The 23,377-nt window shown below is 38.9% G+C and overlaps 1 protein-coding gene across 1 annotated transcript in view; it reads left to right on the top strand.

Annotated features, from left to right (window-relative positions):
- CPE (carboxypeptidase E) overlaps positions 1-23,377 on the top strand; it is a 56,989-nt gene that overhangs the window by 1,247 nt on the left and 32,365 nt on the right. The window lies entirely within an intron of this gene.

Below are 23,377 nucleotides of genomic sequence, written 5' to 3'. Positions count from 1 at the left end.
GCAGAGGAGGAAGGCAGGGTAGCAAAGCATTGTCTGAAATAAAAATGTAGGAATTGCAGTGGAATTTGAAAAATTTCTTTGTGGTATGTTGCCATCTTGGTATGAGGGGTGATCCTAATACTATGAATTAACCAATTGCCACGATGTCATTTGCATGCTAGAATGATACACAGTTATTATTGGGACTTCGCATTACTGTCAGGGGACAGCTCATTTATTTGGTACTTGTGTCAAGCCAGCTGAAACAAGGACAAAAGAGCACCCTGTGCAGTATGAGATGGAGCTGTAGCTCTTCCTAGAGATGCGCTGCTTCTCCTGATGGTGTCAGTGATGTGAGAAAGTGTCATTGAGCCCAAGCAAAAGAGAATCCAACCATGTATTGATGAGCAATAACAAACTGCAGGAAAAAAAAATCCTATTGATTGCATCCACATATAAACCACAGTGAATGTCAGACATTTCCTAGAATGTGCTTGGTCCCTCACAAAGGGAGACCTATACATGAAAATGCCACATGCTGTAACATCCAAATCACATGTTAGGGAATGTGATGAGTCCTGGCAATCTTTAGTGCTGGATGCTGAAAATGCTTTTCTTTCTTTTTTTTTTTTTTTCTTTTCCAAAGGATTAACCAGGGTTTGAACCACAGAAAATTCATTGGTTTATTTCAGTCCTCAGTTTCATTCTGTGAGGTACTGAGTGTTTCCCACAAAGTGCAGAGCTACTGCAGCTTTTGCCATCTGCAGTGGCACATGAGGGAGACTCAGGATCTTTTTAGGAAGAGCAGGGAGCCAGATCCCACACCTAGATATGTTTTGCTCCTTTGGAAGAATTGTAAGATAACATCCCTACTGCTTTGTTGCAGAGCCTAAGCACACACATGTTATCCTAAGTGTTGCATTAGAGGTGTTTTCCTCTTAATAACGTGCCCTTTATTCTACTGTGTAGTAAAAGGTAGCACTGTTTATTTTTCTATGTGAGCTTTTTTGAGCTGTGCAGTAAAAGAAGTGGAGCCTTGTACCAGCATTGGCAGGAACTACGAGGCTGATTCTGCAGCTGAGGGGGGATCCTTGTTCATGCTGAACATCCAGAGCAACAATAAGAACAGTGACATTTTGTGCGATTAAAGCTCACAGGATCAGGATCTGATTTACTATCACCTATTACTAAAAAATGGTAGCAATTCACAAACACACACATACATATGCTTATTGTTTTTTTTTTTTCATGACAGGCTAAGAAGTGGTTATTCCTGAGCATAATCTGTCCTACAAGCTACCCTGAATGTCACAAGGTTTAAGCTTAAACATATATATATATATATAAGTATAACCAAAATATATGCTGTGGCTAATAGGTTTATGGTCTATAGAGAGCTCATGCTTCTAGAAGCCTGGTGAGTATGCAGGGATCATGACTGAATTGTCTAGTGAGCCACTGCGAAAACAAAAAGAAGTTTCTGTTCACTTAGTGAGCAAGTTGATGACAAAATAAATCAGGAAAGTGTCAGCAGAGCATCAATAAAGACTCTTTGTGCTGAATAAAGAGGCTTTGTACTGAGTAAATCAAATACTGCATGTACATGCATACATTGCATAATCACCACGCTTATTGCATGGCTGTGCAGTGTTGTGTGAATGCATTTAGTCGTATGCAAGCGTATAAACTTTAATTCTAGAGTATCAGCTATTTCTTTATTGGATTTGTAATATATGTGCAATATTTGGGAAAAAAACATGCATGAGAAATAGGAAAATTTGAGAAACGTGCTTTAGACTTCCAAAGCAACTGGAATAAGTCCTCGGTGAGCGAAGCAATTGGAATGAATCGTTAAGGCCTCATCTTTGGCTGGGTTAAATATACATTATGAGGATTTGTCCTTTTAAAATCCTAATACTGTATTGGAAACCAGAATGACTCTGTATGAGCCAGTCTGGTTTCTTGTATAAACACACAAAGAGTCTTGGTAAATCTTGGAAACCTGGATCAGTAACTTGAAGGATGCGAACTGAGCCCTGGCTGAGCGTGTCTTTCCCAGGGACATGCTAACCACCATGTGACTGCCTGGAGTTTCTGATCCTGCATGCAAAACTCGGAGAATGTGCTGCCTTCTCTGCAAACTTAAACGCCGTGATACCTGCGCTTCCCTTGTGCTTCATCCCAAACAGAGTTTGGTCTAATATTTTGCAATTTGGTGGGTTTTTTTTTTTTGTGACAGCAATTTCTTTAGGCCGATACTGCATCAAAATGGGAGATTAGAGCCTGCAGTCACTGATGGAAAAGAAACCTTTGAATAAGGGGAAGCAAAACCAGAGATGGAGACATTTAAACTTTGACAGTTTTATACTGAGGCAGCTGTTCCATGCAGATAATCTCACTTTGACTCGGAGGGGACTAGATGGTTAAGGCGGAGGAAGACTTGAATATCAGTGGTCAGGTGTAGAAGGTATTGCATGAACCTAGACTGGAAGTGATCAAAATGTTTTGAAGTAGGTTTGACTACCTGAGAAAATACAGTTTTGTCCCTGTGCTTGCCAGAAATTAGCAAAGGTGGTGGGTGGCAAGGTGAGATAAAGTGAGGAATTTGTGGGAAGTTGATGATGAGCCAAGGAAAGCAGAGGACAGCTGATAGTGAAGCACAGATTATTTCTGGGACAAACTAAACAATATTTTGCCTTAAATCAGATGAGGAATACTGACTACTGAAAGGGGAAATAGCTCTTGCTTTGGGTATCATGTTCTACTGAGCAAACACCCAATGGATGCTGATCTTTTGAGGCTTCTTTTTTATTGCCATAACAGCTCATTTTGAGCATAAGTTTGTATTCTTTCACAGCAACGATATAATTTAGAATTGATTAATGCTAAAAGCAGTTCCTCCACCATTAAAGTTCAGCCGCTTGTCTAGGCATGCTGCCACTTCTGACTCATTTGCACCATTGCTTTTGGTGGTGCAAGATCGGTCGCCTCTATTACCGCTTCACTTTCAATGTGACAATGAAACATTCTGACACTTTCAAGATTCCTGGGTTGATTTTTTTTTTTCCCAGTTTATGTGAAAAAATGCAGATAAAAAATTTCTCTTAATTTGTACATTTTTTAATTTTTTTCATCTGACTGAAATTTTTATAGTGGTTATTTTCCATGTTTGGTTTTGTGAGGAAATCCTCAGAGCAAGGCTTATTAATTGACTGGTTACATATTTACAGATATACACCCTGAAAATTACTTTGGCATCAGATGAAGGGGGGAGAGGCTGGATGAAAATACAGATTTTGTGACAACAAAATGATCTGCAAATCCGTGACATTTTCATCAAATAGTTCGTGTTAGACAAAAGGAAACAGGAATGCTAAAAATATCAGAGTAACGGCATTTTGGAACCAAAATATTTATTTTATTTTTTTAAAAGCAACATTGAATTTAGAAGTTCTTTTCAATGTTAATGAGTTTATTGTTCATCCTTCTCCCCACAAGCATCTTTAAAAATACTTCAAACAGAAGAAGAAGCTTTATTTGCAGTTGAGTGAGACATCTGGTTGTCTAGAAAGTGACGTACTTTGGACTATAGAGAATCAACCAAAAAACAAGGCGTTGTGAGCGGATGAGGCAGGAGCACATTGGCATGGGGCAGGCAGCCCAGTTGCAACTCAGAGTATTTACAGGACCTCACGGGTGTGACTTTGGTTGATTTTTATGAGCTGCAGCTCAGCTACATTAATCCTTAGACCCCTCACTTTATCAAAGACCCCACTTGGCACAGTGAGGAAATGGGCCGGGTGGGTCAGTGCTGGCACTGAGCCTAAATAAGCTGCTTGATTTCCCAAATTGCAGCTCCCGTACTGCCCCCCCCCCAGAGTAACTCAGTGTTAGGCTCTCAGATTCTCACACTTCAGCCCTGCAGTGCTGGAGCTGTTTCCTCCTGCAAAAACATAATTAAACGGTGACTGAAAGAGAAGTGAAAATCATGCTCCTGCTGTATATTAATGAATGGGGAAATCCAAGACCTGTCCACTAATACAGAAACCATACCTAGTTTTTTTCCCTTCATTGAAGTGCTCCCTTGCTCAGCAGTGACACCTGCCATGTGAGCTGATACTTTCTGTGATAAGAAATTCTGACAAGTAAAGCTGACAAATGTTGTTTGTAATGTTTGAATTTCACCATTGCACAAAACTGCCACAGCACCTGCCAGGCCACACCTGGAATACTGTGGTCAGTTTTGGTCCCTGCTGTACAGAAAAGATGTGGACAGGCTGGAGAGGGTGCAGAGAAAGCTACAAAGATGGTCAAATGACTGGGAATCCTGCTGTATGAGGAAAGGCTGAGAGAGCTAGGGTTGTTCAGCTTTGAGAAAAGAAGCCTCAGGGGAGACTTTAATCACCATGTTCCAGTATTCAAAGGGTGGCTACAAAGAAGATGGAGACTCCCTTTTTACAAGGAGTCATATGGAGAAGACAAGGAGTGATGGGCACAAGTCACTCTGTGGGAAATTCCAGCTGGACACAAGAGGAAGAATTTTCACAGTGAGAGCAATCAGCCATTGGAATCATCTCCTCAGGAAAGTGGTGAATTCCCCAGCAATGACCACTTTTAGGATCTGTCTGGACAGGGTGCTGGGACATCTAATCTAGGTCATGTTGTTGTCAAGAAAGGTTGGACCAGATGATCCTTGAGGTCCCTTCCAACCTGGCGTTCTATGATTCTATGACACATTTTTTAAATCATTGCCATTTAAATGACTCTGCAGCCATTCCAGAGAGCCATGAGCCAGTGCTGCTCTTTGAAAAAGAGAAACAACTGCAGCAAGAAGAGACAAATGTGCAGGAGGCTGCTGTGATTTCAACTTGGAATGGGCAGGAATCTGCTGTGCTGCCTTAGTGTCGTAGGCCAGGATGGGAGGGACCACTCCATATAACCTGTGGGCTGCCCTGCTTCATAGGGGTGAATGCAGCACTTGGGTCGGTGGCAGGGCTTTTCAGCAGGGGTGATGTCAGAAAGCACTAGGCTTGTCTCTTGGTTGAGGTGATGTCACCAGGTGCAGCTGTTCTAATTTTATCACAGTTAACTGCACTCGATTTTCTAGGGCTTCTTTTCCTTCCACTTGGAATTTGGAAGTAGAAATCTTCTGAGCTCCTTGGGCCCTAATAATATTTCCCAGTTTTGCAGAGCATTGATGCTACTTGTATACATCAAAAGCTTGTTAATAAATCTAGATATTAGAGGGCAAACATGATTTTGGTATGCTTGTGGTTTAAGCAAACACCAGTTTTCATCTATGGCTGCTTGTTTAGCATTCCCTTTCTGAAGGGAGGTTTGAAGCCTATGGGTCTGGTCTCTGGTAAGCTTTAGTACACCAAGTCCGTATTTATCCAACTACACTACTTAAATGTAGGGGCTATAAATGGATGGATGTAAGCAAACCACGTTGTACCAGGAGATGCTGTGCTGACCACACTATGTCATTTTTTGGTCAGCTGTGGCTTAGCTTCTCTGCTCTCATGGCTTACATTTGCAATCCTCTTTAGAGGTGAGCTGCTCTTTAGGTAGCAGAGTAACAAAAGCACACATCACACCCAACTAAGAGAATGAGCAGGGCAGCAAAGGCATATATAAAATAGAAGACAGAATAAACCATGATTGAACCTCTTATTCACGTAGCAGCCTGCATTTGGATTTTTTCTTTCCTTTGTGCATCAGGGACCAGATTTTCTTTCAGAGCTTGTGAGGACATTGTGGCTTTCCCATCAAACACTGTGGGGGATATGCTACTGACTTGCCTTCTGGGAGGGCAAATCTGGGGCTGGTTATACCTCACTCATTCTGCAGAAGACTGAGAGGCTGTAATTAACTTTCCAGCCATATCCCTTATGGGCTGTAGTGCCACTTAGGGTAGTCCCCCAGGAGTCTCCCAGCCAGGATTTAGCCTGGGGTAGTCTCTGGCAGGACGATTTTAATGCTGCCTGTGTATGGAGTGCATGTCCAGTGTCCTTCACAGATTGTGCAGGTCTCAGGAGGGCTGTAGGATTTGCTGGCAATAAGATAGATGTCTTTATGTGGTGAGTGAGTTTTTAAAATGCATTTGTTTTGTTGTTAAGAGCCTTGAATAACTTTGTGGGGTTTTTTTTTAGAATGTACTTTGTAGCATGCAAGTTTTTGAAAAAAGATTTCTTTCTTAAATAAATATTTCCTTAATATTTCTGAATTCATCCCATCTCAGTTTTAATGTTCAGCTAAAAATAAAGGTGTATAATACCAAGAGAAAATGTGTTTGCAAAACTGGTGAAAATCAAAGAGAGGTAGGCATGTTTATAGATCTCATTTGCAGCTAGTTGTTAATGCCATCCACGTTCCCATTGAAGTCAATGGAAATTCACAGTCAGTGTGGTTAGGCGGCTGTGCTAGGCAGTCTCTGCAGTGCTTCCTAGTGATGTAATACCCTTACTCCAAATTGCTTCACTGACATTTAAAGGCTTCCCTTTTTGTTAGACTGTTAAGAGAGACTGCGTGCTACCTGTGAAAACACTGTAGATCCCAGCTACTTTGTCTCAGGAGTGTCTCTTTTATTTGCTGGAGTGACACAAAGAGTAAATAAGCTGTGGTGAAAAGGGTTGCAATCATTAAGAATAAACATGACCCCAGAAGGCAGCTGTTTTATTTTTCAGGCTTAAAATTAGTCGGAGTATGCAGAACTTTCAGAGTTTGTTATTTGACCCAGGCTGGTTTTGACAATCTCACTCGTTTTTGAAAGAGTTGATTAATTTCTTTTCAAGAGAGGGGTTCTCATCACCTCCCACATCTGTAAAATGCCTTAACAGTTCCCAGTGAAAGCAGGAGGTGAGACTGTTTTGTTGTTGGCTTGGATTAAAGGGATGTTTTATTATGGTGACATCAGTGTGAACTCCAGAGAATTAGTGAGAAGTCTATAAAGCACAGGCATTTCCTAAGATTTTGAGAGACATTTTGTTAAAGGCACTAAATTGTAATTGTGATTTACCAAAAAGTGACCTCATTGTTATATTAATTCTTAATTTACTTTATTTATTTTATTTTTCTGTAATTTAGTGATCAATAGCTCAAGCCTTTAAATTACCCAGGGGGTGAAAAGTTCAAGACAGGTGTTTGTATTTCAGAAGAAACATAAATTTTTGGTTGTAACAATGGAGGTGCTACTAGGTTCAGCCAAGAATTTATTATTAAAACTAATTTAGAGTTAGTTCTGTGTCTATTCCACCTAATTTTTGTTTTCAAAGGTGGTAAGTGATTTTGAAGCCTACGTGCCATGCATGTGTATTCATGCTATAATCTTCCTTTGCTGGGTAGCAGGCAGATCTTTTGGTTGGGCTACAGTGCATTATGAATATGTCTATTTTCTCTGCTCTCTAAAAGGAGCTGACATTGGGCAGGTTTCTGACTTAGAAACATGTGCAATAGCTTATGGTTAAGACCTGATGAACCCCAGCCTTTGTATGTCATCACCTGAAGTACCCTGTTGTGCTTTATATGCTTACTTTGTGAAGCATACTAGAAACATACTTGCAAACACTACCTGATTTTTTCTCAGCAAGTTAATTTATATTGTCAAGTTTTCGTAATTATTTTAATTCATGTTCCTCCTAAAAAATAAAGTTGTGTCATGTTATTTGTTTTTGTCTGTATTTTCTTTTTAAACAAAAGTCTCATGCATGTATTAAGCCAGACTCTTGGTTTGTTTTTTTTTTTTTTTTCCCATTGAGTTGGGAATTAAACTGAAAAGAAGGTTTATAGGTGAGTTCTCGTAACATTGTGTGGAATCAAGGAAAAGTGAAAACTGCAGTGTGTACTTTAAGGGTTCTGGGTCAGTTAATTGAAATGATAGGTAGAGTTATGAGCAGTAAAAGGGTCTTTACTTCATACGGTTTGTTTTGGAGTAAGTTGCACATCAAAAGCCAGGGGTCAGTGAATTCAGTGGGATCAGGATGTTATATTTGAAGCTTACTTTCTAGTATGTTGAGGCTAAATGAAGACACCAAAGGTCTTTGTAGTTAAAAGGCTGGAAAAAAAAATCCTTATTGGTAAAATGGTAGCAGAGTGGACAGGTTTGATTTGCTGTGTGACATGAATCTGAGCTCTTTTGGCTGCCATAGATGTGCATGTATTATTTCAGGTTTAAGGCTTAAAGCTGTTGCTGTATTGGAGTGGTTTAGGAGTTCTGCAAAACAACAGTGCTGGAAAAAGCAGCTTGTCTTGCTATGATTTGGGATTTTGGAATTGGAGTTCTGCCAGATATATGAAGAAACTACCGCATGTGCCGTGATGTGATAGCCACCCTGTGGCACTGAAGTTGTCACCTCACTTGCTGCTTTCAGGGGCATTATTGGGGATGAGGACGCTAGGCTAAAAGCGTGGTCTTGGTCCATAGTGACGTTCCCTTTGCAGCGTAGGTTTCTTGCAGTGTGCTAACGTTGTGCTGGTTCAATCAGCACCAGCCACATCTTCCCATGACACTACCAGGTAACAGTAGGGTTTGGGTCAACACAGAGGCACACATTACAAGTGTGTCTGTGTAGTTACAATGGCCAGGTAAAGAGAGAATCTTGAATTGTAAACCTGTGGTTGGCAGTTCAAAGGCAGTAAACATTTGTTTTTTAATTCTTTGTCAGAAGTGAGACATTTATAACTGTATAAACTAGTAGCTGCTTCCTGGTAATTGTTCATATTGAGTTATGAGCAAAACCTGACATCCTCATTCACTCACAAATTAAGTCCTATGGAGTAACCTGAGATAGTCTTTGTATGGAGTTGTTTATGACTGTGGAGTGTGAACTGCTTGATTTACAGCCAAAGAAAGATACTGCCCTGGCTGCAGAGCTTGCCTATGGTGAGAACAGACATCATGTGTCATTTTAAATACTTATTCTTAGGTGTGGATCTGCCTTTAAGCTGAGTGGAAACAATTGTTTAATCAGGTGGGACATCTGGCTGAATGAGCTGTTTTCTTAACAAAGACATCCTTGCTAGTATACCAGACTAATGATCTGGTACATTTTTTTGGTATCTAGAAAGTATGACCCTGAACTTTGCCATATGAGTTCTCCAAAGAAAAGAGAAATCATGCAGTACTGTCCTATGAGAAATACAACTAACAGTGGAAAGATACAAGGAAAGTGGAAGGACAGTGAGACATTCTAAAGATCAAAACTTTTTGTGTAGTTGTGTTTCCTGTACCACCACATTAGAGATAACTAGATAATGTGTGTGAATTACTGCATGTTTTGCCCCTGAGATTTCTAGCTATGAGACATGTCATTTGAATGTCCTTTATTTCTGTGTCCCTCAAAAGTAAAGGGAGCTCATAGTAAGACTGTCCCTCAGTTGCACATTCCTGTCCTTCAGTCCTACTGATGATGTGTTGCTTGCACAATTTTCATTCAAAATTAACATTTTTCCCTATGTTAAACTGAAAGTTTTGTGGTTTTTTTGCTGGCTCTGCATTTTGGCTTATTGCACTAAAGCACAGTTCTAGAAATACAAGCAAAATTGGGGTGAGTCTAAGACCTAAATATACATGTTTTACACATGTAAAAAATTGTTACTTCAAAGGGAGCTTTATGACTATGGTATGCTGGCTCTCCATATCAGATCTTCACCTGATATAAACTAGACAATGCTTTTATTTCTCCTTCCATCCAGCTGCTGAGCATCCACAAATCAAACTGAAGTCAGTGGGAGCTGTACATCTGAGTCTTCATTATAAGCAGGAGGTTTATAAATCCTAATGTTCAAGCCAACTTGGGCTTAAGAAAGAAGGCTAAATGTGGCTTTGATTCTCTGATAGCCTGCACTTAAGGAATGAGGGTGAGGAATCAAAGTTCATGCTTTTCTGAGTGAAATGTCTTCTTTCTTTTTGTGACATTGGTACGCAGTGGGGTGGAGAGAAGCAAAAACTCTGGGGTTCAGAGCTGGGCTATGATGTGTTTAAGGGTCATTGTAGGAAGTTGTTTCACATAGAAGAAAAGTGGTTTCGTGATAAAGGATGTCTGGTTTCTTTCCTGGCTCTGCCATGTTATTTTTTAATTTTTGGATAAGAACATTCTCTTCCCTGTGTCTGAGTTCTCATCTTCCATACTGTGGCTATGCCACGAACCCAGTATATAAGTAAATAACATGTAGTTCAGCATTTGATATACCTCTAAGATATGGTTCCTAACTGCTTCCTGTCAAATTTTTCCTAAAGGCAAATAGCCCTGATATTTGTGCTGACTTAGCTATGGTAACAGACATGTGGTAAGGAGGCATCAAGAATTTCTCTCCCTGTTTACCTACTGTACATGTGAGTTTTCTTTTTAATCTGCTTTGCTAGCAAAGGAGTGTGAAGAAGGTACCAATTCTTCCTTTCCTTCAAGAGCTGGTAGGTAGAGTCATGACAGATACATCTGTATTTGCAAGGTTTACATGTGTCACAATTAGGGGTACAGATCCATAGCGGAAATAAATAGTACAAATCTTTAGTGGAAATCTTGTATTACAAATATTTAGTGGAAAAGTCTATAAATAAACAGAAACAGAGGAGCATCTGTTCCTTGATACTCCATGGAGCAGCTGATAAGGATAAATTCTGTATTGTAACAGCAGCCAACACAAAGTGAAAAAGTACCTGACAAGGGAAGACCCCCTGAATAGAGAAGTTAAGGGCCAGCAAGCTCATCTGACTTGAAAATTGAAGAATTGTCTGAAATAGATGTTGCCATGGAGACAGGGAGGATTAGCAGCCTGAGACAGATTTCATTGGCCTGCTGCTAGCACAAGTTGCTTGTTTGAGTAGCATTAATATGTTGTCTCATGCTGCTTTATATGCTGAGACCATCTGGCATGAGTGGTATTTAAAGGTGCAGCTCTGTTACAGAAAGAGTTGGCCAATGTGGTTTGATTTATGCTTGTAAGACAGGTTACAAGAGTCAAGAAGTCTTTGAAAAGCTGCCTTGTGCTAAAAATATTCTGGAAAGTCACAGCCCATACAGAGATGAAGTGGGGCTTTGGGGAGTGACACAGAGAATCTCAGAAGTTTGTTTTATGCTCACTCAGTGCACATTTAGAGCCCTTGCTGCACAAACGTGCACTTTTACACGTTTCTTCTGGTGTGTGTGTGCAGGCAGCCATGTTTCTCTTTTCAAAAATAAGCCTTTTCAGTGTATGACGTGAAGCTGCTTGGGATCTACAGCTCTGCCTTCAGTGAGCACGAGATCATAGGGCTCATCATAATTTGTATTAAGGGCAAGCATTTGCAGAGTTAAATGAACAAAATAAGGTCTAGCCAAACAGAACCCTCTAAGTCACTTCAGAGTCCATGCTTGCAAGAAGGAATGTTTTATTTTAATTTAACTATATACCATTGAAAACATATTTTGTAGCAAAGAATGGGATAAGAAAAACAGTCTATAGAGATGAAGATAAAGCTTTATCTTTGATCTATTTATAGCTGTGAGTCCTCATCTGCTTTCCTTAATACCACTCTAGAGTGGGATTTATCTTCCAAGGGAGCTTATATGACAGAGCTGACATCGTTCAGATATTTGTAAATTTTCACTGTATTTTTTCTTTGATAACTATTATCATGATACTTAATTATTGTCAAGAGTTTTTCCCCAGACAGAGATGAATGGTTAAAGAGTGACCAAGTAATATCCATAAGATGCTCCTGTCTGAGTATAAGCTCATAACTCATATGAATTCCAGTGGAGAGGTCTGCCTATGGGCTGAGCACCACAGAAAAAGTGGCTGGAGGGAGAAGTAGCTGGAAATACTGTTCTCCTGGACAGACTTAAAACCAAACTGGATTTGAAGTTAGATCTTGATAAAAAACACTCTGAAAGCATAGGAATGGAAATTTTTTTACATTATCAAGTTACTGATGTTCTGGAGTTACTGGTGGAAAGCATTCATATGGTATTCTGCAGCTGAGTCCACAGATATTGATGTGATATCCATTGGATATTGAGGTACTGCATAGTACAGTAATAAAATCAAACAAGGATTTGGGGTCTATTTCACAAATCTTTAGGTTTTAAGCTTTTATTCTGGAGCCTTGAGTTCGATGCCAAAATAAATTCTTTGTATAATTTCGTTTCAAATGCAAGATCCAAGAAATACATAGCTGTGGATGTCCTAGCTCCTTTAAATAGCTTTAGAATGATTACATTTGATGCTGAAAGTTTTTACAGCTTAGCTATGTTTTAGCTCTGTAAGAATGAATATAGGGCATATGAAAAAAGCCAAATAACTTATCTCCCCAGCCCACTGCCAACTGCAACGAGGGAGTCGGTTTGCTCACTGTTGGTTTTCTTTTTATTTGTTTGCTTAAGGTGGTCATCTTGTTCTCTCTAAGACAAAACTTGGTTACAGTTTTGGGGATCATTTCACCCCAAGACCCACCTCCTGGTGAGATGGACAGGGCTGCAGACTGCTTACTGCTGCTATCCTGGTGCAGTCTCCCAGTGTTACCTTGCTATGTCTTGCAGCACTGCGTGCATCTACCTACTCTCACAACACAGCCAGGGTATGACACACGCTTTCACAGGGCTGTGCTATTAAAATCAGCCTGAGAGGCTGTGATGCAGCCCTCACATGTTTGTAGACACCTTGAACTAGATAAACCCATGAGATTACTTCTTAAAGACACCTATCACAGTTTTGTCCAGCCTTGGGGATGATCAGAAGGAACTAGCTGAGAGGAGCGAGGGTACAAGCCACCTGCACTGGTTGGCATGAGGGGTCTCCTGCGTGCCGCTAGCAATGTAGGCATGGCCATAATTGTTAGTTTCCAGTTTTATAATCAGAAGTTATAGTTTCTTGAAAATTGTTTGTACTTAAAAGCTGAATTTTTGCAGCTGCTGATTTTGGCCAGATGCTACTTCATTCCTTTACAGTATTTGGTTTGTTTCTGTTTCTCCAGATACTGAAATGTGACATACCAATATTTATAGTCTAGGAATTAACATTTTTTTCTATCCCATTAATTTCCAAGGGTGGAATGTTACTTCCATTCTTGCTGCATTCCTATAGCCTATTAAATGAGCATACTGCAGTTGATTAAACTATTCATAAATTATTTCAGTGTAAGGAAAGATGATAAAATTGAGAAGCAGTAACATGCAGAATAGTGGCTGGGCTACGTAATGTTACACTGAGTTGCAAAGTCTGGTGACTCGGGCTGCCTGAAATTAAAATAGATGCAACTAGGCTTTCTTCTCTGGAGTGTTCAACATAGTTCTTTAAATTTACCATCAGTGTAATGAGCATAGACGAATTTCCCATGTATTTTGTGTTCTATTTTACTGGTAGCCCTGAAACCTAATTACATGGAAATGTGCTTCTGAAACAACCAGCTAATTACAATAGCTAATGACAAATTCTTCTCACAATACCATTTTAGTAGTTTTGTAGATCAAATATATTTATTTTAATAGCACATTTTCTGTTTTCAGTGGATTGCTTTAATACAGTTCCATATTATGAAACGAGTTCAGAATCCTGTAGTTTGAAACAACTAAATTATCAGAAGGTAAAATGTCCCCTGTACAAAGAATTAATAAAAAGCTTCAGAAGTACTTTGTTTACATGTAAATAAAGCTGTTATTAGATTTATGCTTCCTCAGTTTTGTTCCAGGTAAATTGCACCTCTGGATAGCATTACAGTGCTATTCCTGTAATCCCAGTGGAATTACTATATAAGGTCACTCAGGAGTGCTTAGGTATTACTCTAAGACTTGGCAAAGATTTAGTGCCCATCTATACCTCTGACTTCCTCTGCAGCTTTGAGAAGGGTATTTGTTCTGCCTGAACCTCAGTTCCCCCTCTGGAACCGTGGTGCAATAGTGCTTGTGCAGCTTGTGGGAATGTGCGAGAGGAAATTCTCTGACGTCTGTGTTGCCCAAACACCACAAAACTCGAGATCTTGGTTAGTGCAGTCCAATCTATTTCTTGTTTTCTCTTTTCAAGGAATTGAAAGGATCAGGATAATCTAAACATACGAAGAACAATCCTATTACTTTGACATGCCCAGAACAGGTGGAGTCTTCTGTTGCAGGTCCTGTTTAAGGGTTATTTAATGTTCTCTCAAATGACTAGTGGCATTCTTCTGCTGCTATTCATCCACTGTGTAAGGACTGGCTAACACAGAACCTGGTGTTTCTGTAAGTTCCTTATTCACTTGGTAGCAAAATTTACTTTAAATTTCTTTAAATACATATATCACAGATGTCACGGCTTTTTCCAGTGTAGATTGTTGTGAGGCAGGACCTTGAACATCATGCTACTAACCAGAGTTAGGAAAAAAGCTATATTTTGCAAAGGGCAAGTGATCATCCATAGCTGAAGAATTTACAATTTGCTTGTTGTTGGTGCCTGTTGTCAGGGAGCACTTCCCAGATTATTTCTATTAAAATTAATTGTATGGACATTGAGTTAGATAAATCTTACCCTATTGCTGGCATAAAACATGCAGGTTGAAACCTTCCTGAGCTCCCGGTTGTAGTTTAAATTCATTGCACCCTGGAAGGTTGTGAATAGCTTTTTTTGTTTGTTTTTATACAAGGATTCATTTAAAACATTTTTCTCTTAACTTTTTGTCACCTTTCTTGTCACTATTGCTATTCGTTTTTACTCTGTTGTTTTGGGTTTGGTTTTTTTTTGTATCACTGCAGTTGTCTTTTAAAAGCAGCCTCTCAAAGTACAGCAAAGGTGAACTAGAGAAGGAAACAGAAAAGACTGAAGAAAATGTGGGTTTGCTACAGATTCTTTAGACTTTCAGTTTTCTCCAGCCTTAAGGCCGTATTATAGGGTATATGAGGATTGTACTATCTAAAAGAAAGCTGTGGCTGTAATTTACAACAAGAACATGGCACGTTAGTCAGCAATCTGTTTATAAAGTCGTGGTTTAGAGCAGAACTTGCCCTTTCTGTACGAGGATCTCCAGCAGAATCTCAGGAAAATTGAAGCAGCTGCAGCTGTAAAAGGAAATGTACATTGAAAATGCCAGGGAGAAACCACAGGCAGGGATCCTCCTCTGCCATTTATAGCTCTGCCATTAAACGTCCCTTTCAAAGCTTTGAAACGAAGATAGAAATAATGTTTGCATTTAGGTACATAAAAGGAATAGACAAATAATGACCTCAGTAGTTCAGCTAATGATGAGATGATTGCTGCAATCTGCAATAAACTGGGATATGTCATTGCAGTTAGTGTCTGAATGGAAACCTCTTGAGAATAAGAGCATGGAGTACAAGAGGCAGTAAGTGTACAGCGTTTTACCTAGTGCGTAGGAGTGGAAGCAAGCAAGCAAAGTGTTGTGGTAATTTCACTGTTGGTATTTTTACAGAAAAATACAGGTTTGGTTATTGAAATTTTCATGAGCAGAGTCAACAGGAGTATAGATCCAGCTCTTCCCTCTGATTGCTTTAGGTGAGGGATAGCAAGGCAGGCATCCTCCTTTTCTGTTACTTTGCCTTTGGTTGCTGTTGTGTTACTCTCTGTTGTTAAAAATATATTGAAATTAATGCAGCATAATTTCTCTTTGTGTTTACTTGGCAAATTGTGTAGTGCATGTTTAATTTTTGAAACAGTTTATCAGAAGTGCACTACAGGCATTTCAAGAAGTCTGTGATGAGAGTTATTTCTTTCAGCTTTCCCATTAACTGGTTTACAGTGATGAATGTATCTTCCAGGAAAGCAGTCAAAATTAAAGAGCATGAAAATTTATATGGGTTTCAGTTCTGCACATAATGAAGTCCACTGAAGCTTTGCCAGCGATATCAAGGGATTCAGAGTTTAATGTATTACCTTCACTGTTAAGTACTATGGAAGTGTGACCAGGGACTATATGTGTCTTCATAAGCCATTACTAATAATATGACATAACTTAGGTTAAAATCATACATGATTGTATGTGCATATTCATGTGTATGTGCACATCGTATACCAAAAGCCTTCAAAAAGGTCCTTATAGACAGGGAAAATCAAATGTCTCAAACCTAGCTGCATAGAGGATCCATGTTTTAGAGCTGTAGCAGAAGCTTATCCATGTGGAAGTGAGGGTGCACTGATCAGTGGGGTAATTGCTGTGCTGATCTTTAAAGCTCACTGAATACTCGAGGAGAAAGTAAATTTAAAAGACTGGAAAAACTTTACACTGGTCGTTACCTTTGATAGTCCACATTAAAAACTAGATACTTGGTAGACTTTCTAGCCCTTCATAGTCATGCTGCAATTACCTTCCATGAAATGATTATATGAAAATGCAGAAAGAAGCATGGCAAATGTTCTGTTTTAACGTTATTAAAATAGCACTGGTGGTGTGCACTGCCTGGCAGGGAAATCTCATGAAGTCTTCTGAATTATGGGCAGAGCAAGCCCAGAAGCAACCAGTGGTTTTGAGATTTTGTTAATTCTGTCTGGTAAGTGAATGAATCCCAGATCACCTGAAGATAATATACAGATGCAAACCAGCACACAGTTACGTCTGCTCTTGTGTTGTAAATTGGTTTATATTGTTAACAGTGTGCACAAAGTTTAAACAATGGATGCAGTACATTGCTTTGCCCTCATTTCTAGCTGTTATATAGCTAATCTGTAACGTTCTTCCTTTCCTGAAGTTTTTAAGAAAGCTTTAATCGTCATCAGTGTGTACAAAATTGATATTCCGATTGATTTTCTTTCCTGCTTGCTTAGCTATCTCTAGCAGCAATTATAGATCCAGACTACTTCAAGAAACAGTTTTTTTTTTTTTTGCTAAGCTCTTTGGGGAATTAAAAAATCCAAACAACAACAACAGACAAAAAGACAAACACAAAAACCAACCAAACAAGAAAATCTTTCCAGAGCTGCTTTTTATGTTTTAAAGCCCTGCAAAACAGAAATGTATATTTTTATTTGTTTTTTTTTTATTCCTTTGGGTTTTGCTCTGTGAAAAATTACCAGAAAAGAGGAATAATATTATTCCTATTAAAATCATGACAGTCTTGTGGGTTAAAAAACTGCCAAAACATCCCACCCCCCCCCCCAAAAAAAAACAACCCTAAAACATTTTGGACTTCAGAATGTGAAAAATCACAAATCTTTTGTCTTTTATTGGAATTCCTTGATTTCCTGGATCAGTCAAGACTCTGTGGAGTAGTCTTTCCTGCAGTGGCCATAATTCTTCAGTAGAAGGTTTGATCTTGAAGAAAGTGTTTGTTTGTTTGTTTGTTTTACCAAAAATGAATACAAATATAAAATTACCCAACTATGAATCAGAGTTTGAAGCATGAAAGTATGCTTGAGATTCAGGTCTCAGTTTGCCCTTCTTGAATGGTGCATCATAATTCTCCATCTGTTTACTAAATCTTTCTACATGTACTTTTCTGGCCTACGTTGACCCATCTTTCAAAACTTCAAGCTTTATTACATGTTATAGAAAAAGATCTTTTGAACTTTGTGGAAACTCTATAAAAAGTTACAGTGCATTTGGGGGGTGTGGGGGTGTGTTTCTCAGGTCATCCTGCTTGTGCAACTTGCAGGAGGCCGTTATCTGTAGCACTGCAGACACAGTGGTCTTGGCTCACCATAGGGTGAAGGCAAACTGAAATAGCATTTGTAGGTGGCAGAATGAAAGATACCCCCAGAAAACGGAATTTCAAATGTTCCCACTGGGCTCAAAAGCCTTTAAGATCCATTACGCCTAAACTGTGTTCAAGTCAAGAGCTTGCTTTGTCTGCCATTCAGTAGTTTCAAAGGGGAAAACCACAAATAACTTTTAAAAGGAAGTGGTCTTAGAGAATGGGAACAAAAATATCAAAGGTAACTTTCTGAAACTTTCTCATGTGTGTGGAAGGGGTAAGAGCAATAGGTTAGAGGAATATGGCACATCTCGAATAACTGTTTTATTTATTTGTCTACAAATAGAGAAAACAAATGAAAGAATCTACCTAATGTCAAAAGTCTGTGAAAGCTCTTTAGATAAAAGAAACAAAATTCTCCCAAGAGTGTTAGTGTGTTGCTATGCGAACAATTATAATGCAGTAGCAGAAAATATTTACTGAGCGCCTGCTGTTTTAGGGAGGATTTTCTGTAGGCTGCATGAAAAGGGAAAAAAGTGTTTTGTTGCCAGTTAAAAAGAACTGTCCATGTCGTGAGATCTGTTCAGTTATGTTTACTCTGAAGAATCATGGCAAGCCTATTTGCCAAGACTCATTCTCTAAAATTGCCGAAGAGTTAATAAGACATTCAAGGATAATTTCATATTTTACTTACTATGGGTAATATAGATGTGTAGAGGACAAATTTATTCAGGAGAGAGACACACAAACCCATCGCTTTATAAGGAGTCTAACAAATAACTAAAAGTGCAGTTGTACCAGAAAGTATGCTTATAATTCGTTTAGTCAAGCATCTGAATCCAATGGTGTGATGGAAATAAGTTAATAAGGTTTCCTCTATGTTAATAGAATTTTTCCTGAGGGTGTTTGGAGCTGTCGGGGGTTTCTGGGAGCTTATTTGTATTGCTAGCCTGTGCTTAAACCTGCATCTTCATCACTGTTGTCACCCATGTAGGTAGGTGAACCTTGATCATGCTGAAATTTACCAGATTTCCTCATGCACTAGGATTGTTGAAATTGAAATCTGGAGAGAGAACCAGGATAAACAACCTGTTCATTAAGAAGTGTCACAGAAATTTTAACAAGGACAGACAGGAATTTATAATGTTTCCTAATAATCTGGAAGTGGACACCCTCAGAAAGAGATGAACTTGAAAAATGTGAGGCATTCGATCCTGGTGGGATTGGAGGAACTGTAATATCTAAGTATTATGTGAAAATAGACAAGGAAAGAAATCTTTGTTCAGTCATGTTGCTTTGTCAATGCTGATGGTATTACTGTTTTTACATATTCCTTAATATTTTTGTGTGAAATAATGTCCCTAGCTGATATCACAAAGATGATGATAAATGCTCTCATCGTCTTGTTGACTCCACTGTGGGTTTTTTTAATATTTTTTTTTAAATGGATATTTTTCACATTTTCCTAATTAAAATAAATACTAAAGTAGTTAAACTGAATATAATTATACTTACTATGATTTAGTTCATGCTTTCTTCAAGGAAAACTTCACTACAATTTTAAAGGTTTTTCTTTCTTCCTTCCTTCACTCTTTACATTGTCATTATGTTATTTTTCTTAATCAGAGGTCTTGAAGGAAATCCCTGACCTTTTGATTTTCCCATGTAAGTGCTGAACTGCATTTGATATGTCAACTCATAAAGTTGTCATAATGTCATGACTATGGTTTCAAACCTGTGTCTCTGTGGGGTTTCCTCAGGAACCTGTAATTATAAGCAGTGTTTGTAGATAGATTAAATGGAATTGCATTTCACTGATAAGCGGAATGTAAACAATGAATTAAGAAGTGTTTTTACTTAATTATGGGGGGGGGGGGGGGTGGAACCAGATGACCTCAAGGTCCTTTCCAACCTTAACTACTCTATAATTCTGTGATTATCATTTTTAGAATGATCAAAAGTGAAAGAACTGAGCAAAAGTCTTCATAATTCTAGTAAGAGTGATATCACAGTTTTTTTTTTTGTTAACTTGACTTTAGAAAGTGATCTGTAATTGCAAACTAATTTTAGTCCCTATTATGGACCAAAACATAACTATTTAGAGTACTGTTTCCTTAATTCAAGTTTATTCTAACAAATATGAATGCATTGTTCTTGGGTAGTAAAATCAACACAACAGTGGAAAAATGAGCTGGCTTTTGTACAGACAGTTATTCACTGCACAGCTACTTAAGTGCAAGTGGTAATTGGTTGCAAGATTCTTTTCAGGGTAAGAATACTGTGATAGTGGACATAATGCGAAAATGCAAGACAGGAAGGTTACGAATGGTTCACAATGAGCAGTGTGTGTGATTTCAAAGCACCAAGCTTGTACAGGTAGCAGCTAGAAGAATTTCACCTTTTGACACATGCATTGGGACGCAGCGTGTCCCATCATTGTCCCAATGCATGTGATATTCCATCAGTTCCCAGCACTTGAAAAAAAAACCCAGCACAACCATGGTCCTCTGGGAGGCAAACCACTAATTTTACTTTACCACTTTGCCAAACCCATAAATACAAAAAATGCAAATATATTCATTTGGCAGTAATTTGGGAGACTTAGCTGCTGCTGTCTTGGGTGTCCAACAGGTCTCCAGTGAATAGATGATAATTACTGTGCCAAATGGAACATTTTTCAGGGTGGATGAACAGAAACCAAAGGGTAAAGATCAGGATTAAGCTGTGGTGAGGTCACATACAGAAACTACTTGTCAGTGTGGAATACTTCATCAGAAGGAAAGTAATAAACTGTGTAAACTTAGTGGGGAGATGGTTTATTGGGAAAAAGGTGAAAACATGAAATAAGAAAATAGTCTGGTAAAAAAGATGAAAAAAATCTATTAATATTCATGTTAGGAAATTAAATTATGAGAACAAATATGAGCAAATTCCCAGAAGTGTTCTCTCCCTGTTCTCTCTCTCTTAGGCCAGTGCTGTTGGTCTTGTTAGGTCTATGGCATGAGAAGCCACAATGTCACTGAGCCTGAGTGTGGCACTTGGGCAGGCCCAGCCAGTGTCCCACCTCCAGGAACATGCAACACTGAGGCACTGCTTGTTAGAGGGCCATATGTCTGAGTTGCTCAGCACCTAGCATCTGTTTCTCTGGCTCTGGAAGGGAGCCTTGTTTGGGCCCTTGCTGCTGGGTTTGCACCTTCTACCTTTTGTACTAACTTTTTTGAGTCCCATGCAGTGTAACTTCCTTCTCCCCCTCCTCTGCTTTAGAAGACCTTCAGTTTCTTCAAAGTATTTCTTTGCTGTTCTTAACATCAGCTTGAATAATGGAATAGCCTTCTGCGTAGGTGACTGAATTTCAAAGTGCTGTTTTCCAGCTGCTGGGATGTTGTGAGACTACTCCCTTTATTCACTTACAAGCCTTGCGGCAGAACTCAACTCATGCCTTTCAGAGGCTGATATGGTGCGTTATTTCTTATTTCATTTTATTGTTTGCCTGGGGTAGCTTATCTTGGTCTTGTATTTTTCTCCATAATTGCCTTTATTAATTGGCCTCTTATGGCAGCTTAGCTTAACTCTTCCTGAAATCTGCAGTAACTTCTGAAATATTTGGACTTAGTGGAAAAAGTCCAGTGTGATTATCTTCTGCATTGTATGTTAAACTCAGGAAATCCTGGCCTCCCATTCCCCAAAATGAAGGAAATGTAATTGCTACAGGAGTACAGCAATATTTGTGTTTCCACAGTGATTTCCAGGGGAAAATCATAGCATGTATTACTTATTGTCTTCATTTTAAGAACTTTTAGAAATGTTTTCTTGCTTCTCCTCCAAGTTAATAGTTTAAATATGCCTCTCTTTGCCTTCCATTTCTAACATTCTGTAAAAGGTAAGGTAGAAAACTACAAGTGTTTTTGAAGGAAGATGAGTGCTTGGAACTGCTTGGAAGAAATAGACTTTGTCTTAGTGCAACTCTCCATATATGTATTTCATATATATCCAAAATGGTTGATGAAAGTAATGGTAATACCATAGCCTTACAATTTTTAAAGGATGAAAAAGCATATTTTTCTATACTTACTTCAAGCCCATTATGATGTGAAATTAAATTTGTGTGACTGTGATATAAAGTAGGATTTACAGCTACAGGTTTAAACCTTGACAGGATGCTCTTGGCTTGCTGAACTGTCTTGTACTTGCTTCATTGCTTTTTGGATAGTTTCTGCAATGTACACATCCTGTGGAGAGAATTGAGGGCAAATTAGGCATAGTACATTAAGCATGGTGATAACAAGCATAGATTCTTTTGCTCCTGTCTGAATCTTTATTTTTCTAGTAGGCAACCATATATACCATATATTCTGTCTTCTTACTGCTGTATTTCAGTGTTCATTACTTTAAAAAATGAAGGTATAGTGCAATTCCTTCTGAAGGCATTTGAAGTGCCTCATGTAACCTGTAATAGAATAGATCCCAAATCCCATACCTAGCAGGGGTACACAGTTGTCAGGATTGTTAAACGTCTGTTGCTAGTATGACAGTGTAACAACTTGAACAGCCCCTCTTAAGAAGAAATGGAGTACAGCTTGGTCTGCTACCAAGTATTCTGCTTCTAGATTAATTCTGTGAAATTACCTACACAGGGTTTGTGTAAGGAAAAAATAGCATTAGCAATTTGTGCCAGCAAACTGTGGCAGGTTCAGTATCCACTATTCTCAGGCATAGAATATTGATGCCAAAGTAAAATCTGAATCTCCTGTATTTGACAAAAGAATATACTCAGCATAGAAAATGAGCTCTGAGGGGAATCTGTCTTGCCTCTTCAGCGCTCTGAAATGTAGTGTCATTGAAAACAGTGTATCTTCAGGGTGAATTATTTATGGAAGGCACATATGTGTTACATGATGCTCATTAGACCAGTAGGGTACTGCTTCTGCGGCTTGCTGTCACTCGCACTCAGCTGTGTCCATCATTTTTACACCTATTATTCCTTTATAGCTAATAACAAATTGCAGTCAGATCTTGGGGTAATAGAGCAATCCCATATCACAAAACAGAAAGAGTGAAAGCACCACACGAAACCATAACAAAAACTGCAGCCTGGCAAACTTCTGAAGAGCAAAATCCTCTTTCTATAGGAAATAATACAGCTAGCGCCACATGTAATGAGGAAACCAAAAAAGTAAGCAAAAGGTCTTGGTTGGAAGGGACCTTAAAGATCATCTAGGTCCAACCCCCCTGCCATGGGCAGGGACAGCTTCCACTAGACCAGGTTGCTCAAAGCCCTGTCCTGCCTGGCCTTGAACACTTCCATTGATGGGGCAGCGACAGCTTCTCTGGGCATCCTGTTCTGGTGTCTCACCACCCTCACAGTGAAGAACTTCTTCCTTATATCAAATCTAAATCTGCCCTCTTTCACCTTAAATCCAGTTCTCCTTGTCCTATAGCTACTTGGTCTTACAAAAAAATCAGTCATGTATGTCGAGTTTTAGAATATTCATGGGATTTAAGTGAAACTACACATGAAGTGCATAATGAAAGCACAGTCTTTTCTCTAGTTTTGTCTAATTTACCTGAAAAAATGTTATGTTCACTAGGCGTGGCATTATTTTTCACAAGACTTGTGGTTTTCTTAGTAGATGTATTTGTGTGGATGTAATCCTGATTCAGCAATCCTAAAATAAAATAATAAAATAGCAGGTTTCCTTCCTTCATTTAACTAGAAGCATATAGCTATATAGCCCAATGATAACCAAGCAGCAGTTGAACATCACATATCATCCTGCTTTCTTTCATGAGCATCAATGTGGTACTAT

This window comes from Neopsephotus bourkii, unplaced genomic scaffold (genome assembly GCF_033783945.1).
Source record: "Neopsephotus bourkii isolate Nb327-2 ecotype Australia unplaced genomic scaffold, CSIRO-AGI_Nbou_v1 NB_168, whole genome shotgun sequence".
Classification (NCBI taxonomy): Eukaryota; Metazoa; Chordata; class Aves; order Psittaciformes; family Psittacidae; genus Neopsephotus; species Neopsephotus bourkii.
This window is presented reverse-complemented; position numbering and strand designations above follow the sequence as displayed.